General features: G+C 43.8%; 1 protein-coding gene and 1 long non-coding RNA gene across 3 annotated transcripts in view; one reads left to right on the forward strand and one right to left on the reverse strand.

The window, feature by feature from the left end:
* TMEM117 (transmembrane protein 117) overlaps positions 1 to 12,520 on the forward strand; it is a 493,666-nt gene that overhangs the window by 269,436 nt on the left and 211,710 nt on the right. The window lies entirely within an intron of this gene.
* LOC148538072 (uncharacterized) lies at positions 1,836 to 8,868 on the reverse strand. Its single transcript, XR_015872494.1, has 4 exons — positions 8,793 to 8,868; positions 8,035 to 8,113; positions 4,001 to 4,165; positions 1,836 to 2,430 (listed from the first exon to the last, which is right to left on the reverse strand). It is a non-coding gene; the product is annotated as an uncharacterized LOC148538072 (long non-coding RNA).

A 12,520-nucleotide genomic window follows, 5' to 3' on the forward strand; every position in this document is an offset into this window, starting at 1 on the left:
AGCAGACAAATGTGATCCTCTAGAGCACAGGTTCTCAAACTCGGTCCTCAGGACCCCAAATAGTGCATGTTTTCCAGGTCTCCTCATAGAATCACAAGTGAAATAATAATCTTCACCTGTGGATCTTTCAAAACGTGTCAGTGAGTAATGAGTACACCTGTGCTCCTGCTGGGTGACCTGGAAAACGTGAACTGTGTGGGGTCCTGAGGACCGAGTTTGAGAACCACTGCTCTAGAGGATACAGGGGCTATATTATTAATATAATTCACAGGGGACAACACAGCTAATAACTATTGGCTGCAGGGGCATAAGTTTATGCCAGGTGCCTTGAGGCAAAATAGATGGTGATGACCCCCCTCCCCGTGGCTCTGGCTTGCTCCAGACCCCCACTGTCTCCAGCTCCAGACAGCCCCCTTCTGTGTCTCCAGCCCCCCAGTGTCTCACCAGCCATCTATAGCCACTGCCTGATGCACAGGCGGCAGTCATGGATGGATCTATCCTCCATAACTGCTTACAATAAACAAAGACTGAAAAGTAGGCACAGCGGCTCCCCAGATCCCACAGATAAATTAATTCATAACCACCACCTGCACCGCTGCAGTGGTCAGAAGGGTGCAAGCAGCTGTTAAAGATTTGGTTTTATCTGTGTTCCTCCTGTATCTCACTGACACCGGGCTTGCTCCCTGGTGCCTTCCTGACAGCTGGTGACTGGAGGCCAATGACTCCACTGCATCCGAGAGATCTGCCACTGACTGACTGTAATTTTTAATTGCTGAGATCTTTATATGAAGTTATGGCCAGTGGGAATTATTCCAGAACATATGCAGAGCTTAAAAGCTAATCTACACAGGAAATTACATTACCACAGTATCTTCGTCAGTTGTGGACCTAATATAGAGGCATATGTACTAACTAGAAAGGAGAGGTGTGTGTATATATATATATATATATATATATATATATATATAAATATATTTTGTGACACAGCTAGGTTAGGGGGTCCCTCTCCTGGGTAGAGGACTCCTTCCTTACACACACACACACAGCAGCAGGGAAGCAGCACACCAGTCTGGATGCAAGTACAAGCTGGTCGGCGCCAGTCTTTATTGTACAATGTCAGAAATAACGCAAAGAAAACATAAACGTAAATCCTAGCCCTGTCGGGGCACTAACTTCACAGGTAGTTCCCTCACTACCAGAACCTGGCAGGGCCTAATGCCCTCGCCAGCAACAAAGCACAGCACAGTACTCACAGATAGGTTTTCCAAGTGTCTCTGAGCAAACTCCCTGTCTGCTCTCCCAGGTGAGACAATCAGCCCTCAACACACTAGGCTTATATTGGCCACTCTCAGGTGGAAACCTTAACAAGCCTGTTACCAGGCTAAGAGAACCAAAACCTGGAGTGGCCGTGGGTGGAGCCCTCCCTCTCCTCTCACCCACAACCCCCAGGTCCCAAACCGGCTTTTCAAAAAGCCGAAACTCAAGCCTGCTATACTGCAGACTTTCTCCTGGGGATTTTAAACACATAGGACAGGAATCTGGCATAAATGTCCCTGCCACAGACCACTTTACCAGTGATCCTATCACTATATATATATATATATATATATATATATATATATTATATATTTTACTTCACCACTAGGAGCACACATTCATTATAAAATCATATACAGTATATCAACCACAATATGCATGAAAGGTCTTAGTATAAATGTATTCACAAAAACTTTTCATTAAATACAATCACAATAAAATTGACAATATATAAGCATTTATTAATTAATGGTCCTTTTCCAGTACCACACTGCAATCAGTCTTATAAGTGTCCCAGGGCCATGATCCAGCCAAGTGATCTTAATTAATTGCCGTCCTTAACATACGCTTATAGCTGGCTTAAGTTTTGTAAAGTATTGTTCAAAATCGTTCTGACCACCTCAATAGTATTGCTGTTATCCACTTGGTGTCAGAAGCAATCTTTATTAGTGGTCTTTTCCATGCAAGGGGCAACTGCTTGTCACACGGGGGGAATAACAAACACCCAAAAATATGCTTAGCAGGTGCTCCGTTCAATACTCACATCCCCGGCTGCTGTGTGCTTGAAATGGACATTTCTCTGTGTCCAGGATCTTCTCTATCAATGCCACAAATTTTGTATTGGATCTCCACTCCAGCACTCTCCATTTACCGGTGGTCACAGTAGTAATTGCCTGTGCACGACCTATGTTACCAATATTTTTTTCTGCAGTAGTTGGTGTGGTAACCAGAGGTAAAAAGGATGGCAGGTGGTAGCCAGGGTCATCAACAGCACACCCTAACTGATTTCCCCATCAGTAAGTGTGGTGACTGTTTCACCTGGGGATTGGAAGTAGTATTTAATTACTAACCTGTTCCCAAAGAGATATTCACACACACCATCTGATGAAGTCACTATGAAAGGGAAGAGAAGAAACAAAAGTAAGGTTTTAAAATATCCTGGACCAATTTTAGAAATTGTCAGACTCTGGGGGTCAAGGAAATTGGAGGTTGTACCTTATTTCCTGGTGAGTCAAAGTTATCAAAAGGATACAATCTATATGTGGCCCATATTTTGTAAATTTCTCCTTGTTTTATATTTGATTTGTGTAAATATCATTTTTGTACTTGTAATTTTTGTAAGCATTGTATAATTATTATATTAAATCTAAAATGTAATATGTTGTTAGCCTTTTGGCAGTTCAAACTGAACCAACTAGAAGACCTCTTAAGGATAAAATATTGCTAGGCTTGATGAACGATAGGCTGCATAGTATTTACTCCTTTAAGTGCTAGCCAGAAAATTGTTACTACCAGGATGAATAGCCTCTACCGAGTGTGTGTTTTTTTTGAGTAAGTTATAGTCATTTCTCGTTGATCTGAACAATGGTGAGTGATTGCAGAACGAATGTGGGTGCGAGAATACTGTTTTGGGATATTTAGCTAGTCTGTACCTGATTGATAGGCTACTTAGAGATTATCGTTGAAATATCGAAGTAACCTTAAAATAGCATTTTACTCATTTTGAGCCTAAAAGGATTCTGATCCCCCACACATGGCCCGCGCAGTAATGAGGACGACCTTCAATGTTTGTCCATCTGTTTGCTGGGCATTCAATGCCATACTCCCCATCCTGTCTCTGAATAAGCCACTGGGAACCTGGGAGACTCTGGCAGATTTGTTAAAGTTCGAGACTGTTCACCTTATGACAGTCTCTTTACCCCGGCAAAGCCCCATATACCTGCAGCGCAGAGTGACATACTCCAGCTCTGAGTACCTCCACTGGTCTGGATGCTACTCTACTATCTCTCCAACTGACTGGGCCTTAACCCAGATTCAACTGATTGCCGAACCCGATGGGTGATCATCATTGCTTATGTGACCCAGATAGACTTCACTGTTGCCTGCAGCTGTGCTCTCTTAAGCCCTTGGCCAGCAACTAACAAGGGATACATTAATATAAACAAATGGGGGTTTACAGCGCTCTTAGTCTTATCTGTGAATTGTCCCTAGCTGCGCCACTAGTAGAGGTATCCCGTCCTCTCTGAGCAATAATAAACAAATATTAGTGGTGCGCTTTGGAACAATGCAAATGTGGCTGATTGAAGGTTACACTGTGCTGGTAATTAGAATGCACAGTGTCCCGTAGTAAAATTCTAAAGTCCCAACTCTCAAACTGTAAAACTCTCAGACTGTAGGCAGGGTGTTCTTAAAACCGTAGAAAATGACTTGCTGGATGATATACGTTGTCTTTTCCCTGACCGGGTTAAAGTACGTCTGAAATTACTACTGTCTCTCTTTAAGAATTGTCCTTAAATTGTCCCAGTGATTAACAAAGTGTAGTATCTGTAGGATGGGCGTTCTTACAGCAAGGTTTCAGGTACTGGAAGTGCCTTTATCTCCTCTCCACCTCAAATTAATAATAGCATAGTATCAGGGACTAGGTACGCTATAATGCAGGTAGGTAAGGTTGGATTGTACTTACCCCATATGTTGTGTTGCTCCTGCTGGTTCTCCTGGTCCCGGTGCTTGTGTGATGCTTATGAGGGGATGTTCTGGGTAGGAATGGCTGCTGCACATGGAATCATACTGTTTGCTGGGCATTCAATGCCATACTCCCCATCCTGTCTCTGAATAAGCCACTGGGAACCTGGGAGACTCTGGCAGATTTGTTAAAGTTCGAGACTGTTCACCTTATGACATCATCTTTGCTACTGTATGAGCAGCTAGCTTGTCATGGCATCAACCCAGCACCTTTACTGCTCTACAGTCTCTTTACCCCGGCAAAGCCCCATATACCTGCAGCGCAGAGTGACAGACTCCAGCTCTGAGTACCTCCACTGGTCTGGATGCTACTCTACTATCTCTCCAACTGACTGGGCCTTAACCCAGATTCAACTGATTGCCGAACCCGATGGGTGATCATCATTGCTTATGTGACCCAGATAGACTTCACTGTTGCCTGCAGCTGTGCTCTCTTAAGCCCTTGGCCAGCAACTAACAAGGGATACAGCATAACAAGGAATACTTGTGGTCTATGCACAATCTGACTTCTCGAGGACTTGACTTCATCTTGGCCTCTTTACCATTTGGCCCTTTCAGGCTCAGCTCTACCTTTACCTCTGCACCATCTGGCTCCTTCAGGATTCTGCACCATCTAGCCCTTCCAGGACTGCTCCGTATTGGCCCATGTATCATCATTGACCCAATTAGGCTGCTACACCTGCTTACCTCCGCATCTTGTTGACCTGTGCACGTTTGTTTTCTCTACTCTACCAACCATTTCAGTTGTTTCTATTATCTCTTATTATCCCTTTCCTTAGAATGTAAGTTCTCATGGGCAGGGTTATCTACCCTATGTCATGTCTGTCCACTATCCATCTCCCTCACTCGTCCTCTTCATATCCTATGCTGTGAGTCTATGAGTGATTTGGTTGAAATTGCAACCAATCATTTTATGCTGCATAACTGTAATGTTAATGTCTGTCCTACTGATGTGTCCACATCTAGCCATGCATTGCGACTTGTCTGGTGTAAGTGATCCGCCAGGTCCCGTGCTTCTCTGCTAGTGTTGGGTGTTTTTTTTGGCTGAAAATGCACACAAAAATACCAGTACAATTTGGCATACAGATGTGTCCTTCTATATCTTTGCTGCAGTCATGGTAAAAAACTCTCTCTTGAGCGCCAGGTTCAGTTGATTGCAAATTGCTGAAAGCCTTGGCTTCCAAGCCTGATTCAGTCAGATCAATCTGGTTTTGTGCCAGGCAGGAAGGCCAAGGACAATTCCACCAAGGTTACAGACCTATTAAACTTTGATTTTGTCAGCTAAAGCCCATGCATTATTGCTGTCACCGATGCAGAAAATGTTTCCTATTGTCTGGGCTGGTTCTACTTGTCCGGGGTGCTGGAGCATTTGGGTATTGGCGACATGTGTCGTGCAAGTGTCCTTGCACTTTGGGCCTGATTCAGAGTTGGAATTAGAGTGAGCTATCTCTCTCAACTGTGAACCTGAACAAACCATATTGCAATGCAAGGGGTGTAAATACATACAAATTTTTACATGTGGATGAATACTGGCTGCTTTTGCATGTAGCCCACAATTACTGCACAGCTTTATTATTACTCTACAACTTAGATGTCAGTTTGGACACACCCCTCCCAAATCTAAATCTCTCTGCACATTTTAAATCTGCCCCACCTGCAGTGCAGCATGGTTTCACCAAGATGATCAGTTGAGAGAGATATCTCTCTCTATTCCCAAGTCTGAATCAGGCCCAGAGTGTGCCCCTCGTCCAGGGTTAAGGCTAATGGGACGCTATCTGCCTCCTTCCAATTCTCTAATGGCACAGACAAGGTTATCCCGCTCACTTATCATTTTTTGTCTCTCTATGGAGGCACTGGGCAGGGTTATTAGTGCAAATAAGGATATTTCTGGTTCTTGTTTGGGGCGGTTGAACACAAATTGGCATTATTTGCAATTGATTTACTGGTGGTGATTACTAATCCTGTGGTTTCCCTCCCCAATACCTCCATCAAAGTAAAAAAATTGAATGTGTTATCCAATATCAACAAATTTTTCTTAATCAGTTATGCTGCATGTAACCACTCCACCACAGTATGCACGCGACTGCTTTCTGGGCATGTGCAGAGTGGTTTCACGCAAGATACGCTATATAAGCGGTCATTGCACTAGCTCTGCATCAGCCCCTGTTTAATGTATACTTGCCCACTTTTGAAAAAGCATTTCAGGGAGATTGTGAAAGCAACACCTATGAGCGCGGCGTTTGAAGCTGACGTGTAAATCTGCTTAGCGTGCCGTAAAATTGACTAACATCTAAATATAAACGAGCCCCAAAACAGTTAGTAAGATCTACATGTTAACGAAAATGCACTGATACTTTTCGGGGCTTGCTCATGTATTGTGTTTTTTCTAAGTGGTTCCATGTAAGTGGCCACGAGAAATCTTATATTAAAATATATGCAGCCATAAGCGGCCCATACACAGTGCAGTTTTTTTTTTCACAATGTGGACTATTTCGATCAATCATGCACATCATGTGTTGATTCTGTATGTTTACGATGCAGATGCGCGTCCCCGCCGTCGTATAGCTGGATCGTAGATTTTATGGCGAAACTGTAAGATTGCGATCCACTTTGGCATCCGTATCCTGTGTTGCGATACGGATTGATTGTAACGATCAATCGTGCACATTGTGTGTTGATTCTATATGTTTACGATGCCGATGCATGTCCCTGCTGTCGTATAGCTGGATCTTAGATCTTACGGCAAACCCGTAAGATTGCGATCCACATTAGCATCTGTATCGTATGATCGTGACGATCACCATTTGAACACGTATGGAGAATTTCAAGGGAAATCGTACAACACATTGTGACGTTTCAATATTGCAATGTGTATGGCCGACAATAGGGATCATTTTGCCTTGTAACCAATGCAGGGATAATAGCACTGAGATCCAATTTGAATGTATAGATCTCTGCTTTCTTTTTTTCCGAAGTATATAACTGCTACATAATGGGGGTAAGGTGCAATCAGATTATTAGACTCTTCAGGGAGTCAGGGACATTGCTACTATTTCAGGGAGTCTCCCTGACAATGAGGGAGAGTTGGCAAGTATAGTTTCATGTTTGTTTGTTTGTTTTTTGAGGAGGGGGCAATCTGTTACTTTATAACTTCTTACTGACAGAAAGGAAACATTTTTGTGCAGTTATAAATAGTAATCTGAAAGGTAAACAAAACATCACAAGCGTTGCTTTTGCAAATAACTATATGACTGAGAACATAGTCCCTGTAGAAGGGTTCTTGGCTCACTGAAAATGCATGAATGCCTAAGCAATGTCTAAGTTAATGTAGATCTGTTTGCAAATGCCAGCGGTGATAAATGGAAGCTGTTTGTTCTATTATGGATACTTGGACGTTTTATAGTTCATAAATGAAAATAATTTTCGCCAGCAGCAATGCATAAAATTCTATATTAGTACAGCAATAACAAACAAAACAGTTGGTAGACTGGAAACCAAAACTCTGAAAAATAAAATAAACTACTTCATATTTTATATATCAAAAAATTTTTGAGTAACAAATGTAAGACTACAAAATGAAAACACACTTCAGCATCTATATCCTGATTACTGTATAGAAACTGTAAACAAGACTATATTGTTTTGCCACTGTTTAAATATTTCACATATTACCCATGCTATGACTCCGCTTGACAATACACAGTATAACAAGCAGGACGTTCTCACAGCTAAAATTTGTTATTATTTTGTGGGAAACATTAATTTGATCAAAATCCAGTATAACGAAGATTAAAGTCCCTTGAGAAATGCATATCAAAATTTCTAAACCTGTATTATAGTAAGCAGGGCCGCCATCAGGAATCACGGGGCCCAGTACAAGTGGATCATACAGGGCCCCCCCTCTCCCAAAGCCCTGAGGGTGTAAAAGTGTAGTGTAGAGTGCTGAGTGATTTAATAAATGAGAATCGTACTTACCTGGTATCCTTAGATTGTGGCGTTAAACTTGGTTGTGCTTCCCCTTCATCCATGCCTCTTCTGATCGCCGGCCATGGTTCTATGTAGAACATTCAGGAGACGAGGATGGACAGACATAAGGAATGGAGATGTGGTAGATGAGGGGGTAGAAAGTTGTGGCATAAGAAGAAAATGAATGTGAACAGACAGCAGAAAAAGATTTGGGAACAGATGGGATGGGGAAAAAGATGGATTAATGCAGTCCTGACCAACCTGTGACTTTACAGCTGTTGTGAAACTACAAGTCCCAGCATGTTTTACCAGCTAATCACGGGAGTGTAATCTGGATCTTGTAGTTTCACAACAGCTGGAGAATCAAAAGTTGGACAGGTCTGGAATGTGACACACAGGAATAAAGAAAGTAAAAAGGTGTGAAGAGTCACACAAGTGGGGTCGATGCAGAGGCATTCATAGGGAGGGAAGGAGGTGAATAGGTACACATGGCAAGTGGAAAAGAAGCAATGGCACAATTGGGATTTGCAGTAGGAGGCAGAGGCACTAATGGGAAGTGGAGGGGATAGAGGCACTCATGGAGGTGTGAGGCAAAATCTCCCATGGAGTGGGATGGGGAGGGGCAGAGGCACACATACTGAGCTACATAGAGTTCACTACAGTCAAATACAGAGTACAGACAGGGGAGAGAGACAGGGATAGACCATGGTGGTAGGGAGAGAACATAGAGCTGCAGCCACAAGAAATGAGATCCATGTGGTACTTACTGGGCTGTGTCTGCAGCGTTCTTCCTGGGCTGTGAGGACCACAAACCACCTGACCTCCAAGCTGCAGTGTGGATCACAGATATGCTAGGGGAATCCAGCACCTGACAGCAATAGCTTGTGTGCTGCTAGTGATGTCTGGAGAGTTAATGAATGACTCATCACAGCTTAGCACTACAGCAGCATCAGCTGTCCCGTGTTACAAGTAATTAATTAGCAATCAACTCTGCCTGTGGCCGGCCCCTCAGCTGTCCGGGCCCAGTACAGGAGTACTGGCAGTCCCCCCCTGATGGCGGCCCTGATAGTAAGCATATAACAGCAGGGACATTTAGGCAGGATAGGCATAGCCTCCACTGTCATACTCCTGAGATTTGATATAAAAATGATTAAATAATACAAAATATATTTCTAACATATAAAAATTTGCTTTTGTTTATTGTAATTGTTTTTATAGTTAACACTCACAGATTTGTGGAGCTCCCTGGGACTGCAGGGAGACGAGAGATCAGGAAGGAACAGCTCAGCCTTGCTTCTGATTGTCAGACACTGCTTGCCATGCTGGGGGTGGGCAGCCACACCATGGGCAGTTAGCTGCACGGAAAGAGTGCTAATAGAGGCATGCCATAAGCACTGATGAGCACTTTCAATGTGTAATGTGACCAGGAAGTGCACTGCAGTGTGTAGAAATCGGACCTCACTCAGCAGCAGCAAGAGAAGACACAGTGATGCAGATAGGAGAATCAATGGATACTGAAGCTTAGTGTAGTGAGGGGAGAGTGAGTAGGGGGTGAGACAGGCTCAAAGCACGCAGACCTATCTCTATGTGCGCCTCCCCAACCATTTAACTTGCTGAACGCCACTGTATAACAGGCATCATATCACAGTGCATGCACAGTAATACACACTGTTGACTAAATGCTGATACCAGACTCCTAAACAGGAGGAAGACAAAGGTCCTTAATTTAAGTAATTATTGCACTTAAAATAAGTTTGTTAAATTAGGATAATTTTATGGAGGATTATCTATATTCGTTTTCTTTACATCTATGTATTTTTACATGTACAGCATAGTGACGATGATAGTAGTATTTCCTACAGTAACTCCTGTTCTCAGGGACCCCTAACAGTTCATGTTTTACAGATCTCCTAGATCAGTGTTGGCTAACCTTGACACTCCAGCTGTTATGGAACTACATAACCCAGCATGCACTGCTACAGTTTTGCTATTAGGGCATGCTAAAACTGTGGCAGGGCATGCTGGGATATATAGTTCCACAACAGCTGGAGTGTCAAGGTTAGCCAACACTGTCCTAGATGGTTCACAGGCATTGGTGTGTCTGTAATGGGTGCAAGGTGTGCAGCGTGCCCACACAGCACACCCTGCACCCATGTTTAATACATACCTCTCCAGAGACCCACGTCAGCGCTGCAACAGCAGCAGAAATAGAGGTGTCAATAGAGGTACCAATGCGCATGCATCATGTTACCGGAGACCTGCACATGCGAAGTAAAGGTGTCTCTCATACAATGGCACAGAAGCCATGTTATCAGAGACATGCGCATGCGCAGTAGTCTCTGGCACAATGCTGAGATATCTCCTTCTTGATGAATGGCCCAAAAACCCACTTTCTACAATTGCAGGTGAAAATGTTCAGTTTTCTCTGCTTTTGTAAAAATTAAGTGACGATGAATAGGCCGCTATGTATTTCACTCCCTGTCTCTCTCTCCCTCCCTTACTCTCTCCCCTCCCTCACTCTCTCTGTTTCTCTCTCTCCCTTCCCCCTTTCTTCTCCCTGGCAATTTTATTGATGGGACCCCCATAATCTAATTGCCCCGGGGTCCCTACAAGTCTTAATCTGGCCCTGGGCCACGTCATTACTTAGTGATACGGCTGGGTATGAGATGCGCGGCAGGGCCAGGCCCGGGTGTAATCTGGGAATTACATTTTGACAGCTCCTGTGAGCTGCCAGCAGGATTGCCTGGCGGCACCATGCTCAGGACATGGTGGAGTCACTGGAGTCTTACGTGTGGCCGCGGTTATGTTGTGACGCTGCCGGCTGATGGATGAAAAACGCGGCAAGGGCGGGCGAGAAGCTGACTGGATGCCATCTTCGGACACCTCACGATCTGCTGACAGACGCCATCTGCAGATGCCAGGGTATTACTGTGAGTGGCATAATGTTTTAGAAGGGGCATTATTGTCTGTGTTCACTTAATGTATAAGGGGCACTACTACTGCATGGCACAATTTATAAGGGGCACTACTGTGTGGCATAACGTGAATGGGTTCTGGGTGGCATAACTTGAATGGGCTCTAATGTGTGGTGTAAAGTGAATAAGGCACACTATTGTGTGACGTAACGTGAAAAAGGGACACTGACGTAACGTGATAAAGGGACACTACTGTGTGATGTAATGTGAATAAGGGACACTACTGTGCAGTGTAGTGTGAAGAAGGGACACTAACGTGTAGTGCAACCTGACTAAGGGACACTACTGTGTAACAATGTGACTATGGGGCACTACTGTGTGATGTAACGTGAAAAAGGGGCACTTCTGTGTGACTTAATGTGAATAAGGGACACTACTGTGCGGCGTAATAATTTCTTTAGATTGTAAGCTCTCGTGAGCAGGCCCCTCTTCCCTCATGTGCTTCTCCTTATACTTTCTTTTACTTCTCACTCCTCAAAATAGCTCTAACAATTGATTGCCGACTCCCTGCTGCTTATTTTGAGCACTATGATCGCTAATGCAGCATATACTTGTCCTGTATTGTACTGTAAGTCACTGGCTTCTTGTGCACTTATTTGGTAATGTACTTTGTAAGGCGCTGCAGAACACTTACGACACCATAAAAATAGAGGATAATAATAATGTGACTAAGAGGCACTACTCTGTGGCATAATTTGAATTGGGGGTACTACTATGTGGTTACGCACCTTCCCAGCCAGACCACACCTGGATTTTTGGGCGCGTGCCTTAGGCACGCGCTGTGCATGCTTCTCCTGTTGGTTGCGGCACAAACGCTCTTTTGTTAAAATGTGTAGTTACAGCTCTGCTTTGGTGTGCACAGATGTGTGCTCTGCGTTCAGCACCCCTGCCCTAAAAAATCCTGCAGTGAATACTATCTAATGCTGTACAACTACTAAGCTAGGGATTGGTCAGTTGGGAAAATGCCTTCCCTTTTCTTTGTGTGTGACCTACATCAGTAACAGCTGACTATGGCACATGTTTGAATCCCCTGCAGGATGAGCTCTGTTGTAGGTATTACATTTTTAGTACAAAGAATGATGTGTACTTGTATGATGATCTAATATTAATTATATTTGTAAGAGCATAGACTAAGAACATAGAGGGGCCAGGAATAGTAAGTCTATGCCAGGAGCCAGATGCTGTCTTGAGTTAGGCCTGTGCGCTCTTTAAATGCCAGTGCCTATTTTTAGTCCCAGTCTGGCCCTGGGACTAAAAATAATTAGATCCACAGGTGATGCTAATTATTTCTTTAGTGATACTGTAGATCTGTAATACATAGGGGTCCCTGCGGACTGGAGTTGGGAAACAGTGATGTAGAGTTTAATGCATGTCTGTTTGGCACACTTATCGTGTGTGCTATTGCCAGGGCTGCCATTAGATATTGTGGGGCGCTGGACTGTCAAAATAGGCAGCCCCCCCCTCTCTCTCTTCCTACATAAAAACAATTGTCAAATCTCTTCAGCCCTGCAGGACTCCCT

Source organism: Taudactylus pleione, unplaced genomic scaffold, assembly GCF_031769625.1.
Source record: "Taudactylus pleione unplaced genomic scaffold, aTauple2 ptg000041l, whole genome shotgun sequence".
Taxonomy (NCBI): Eukaryota; Metazoa; Chordata; class Amphibia; order Anura; family Myobatrachidae; genus Taudactylus; species Taudactylus pleione.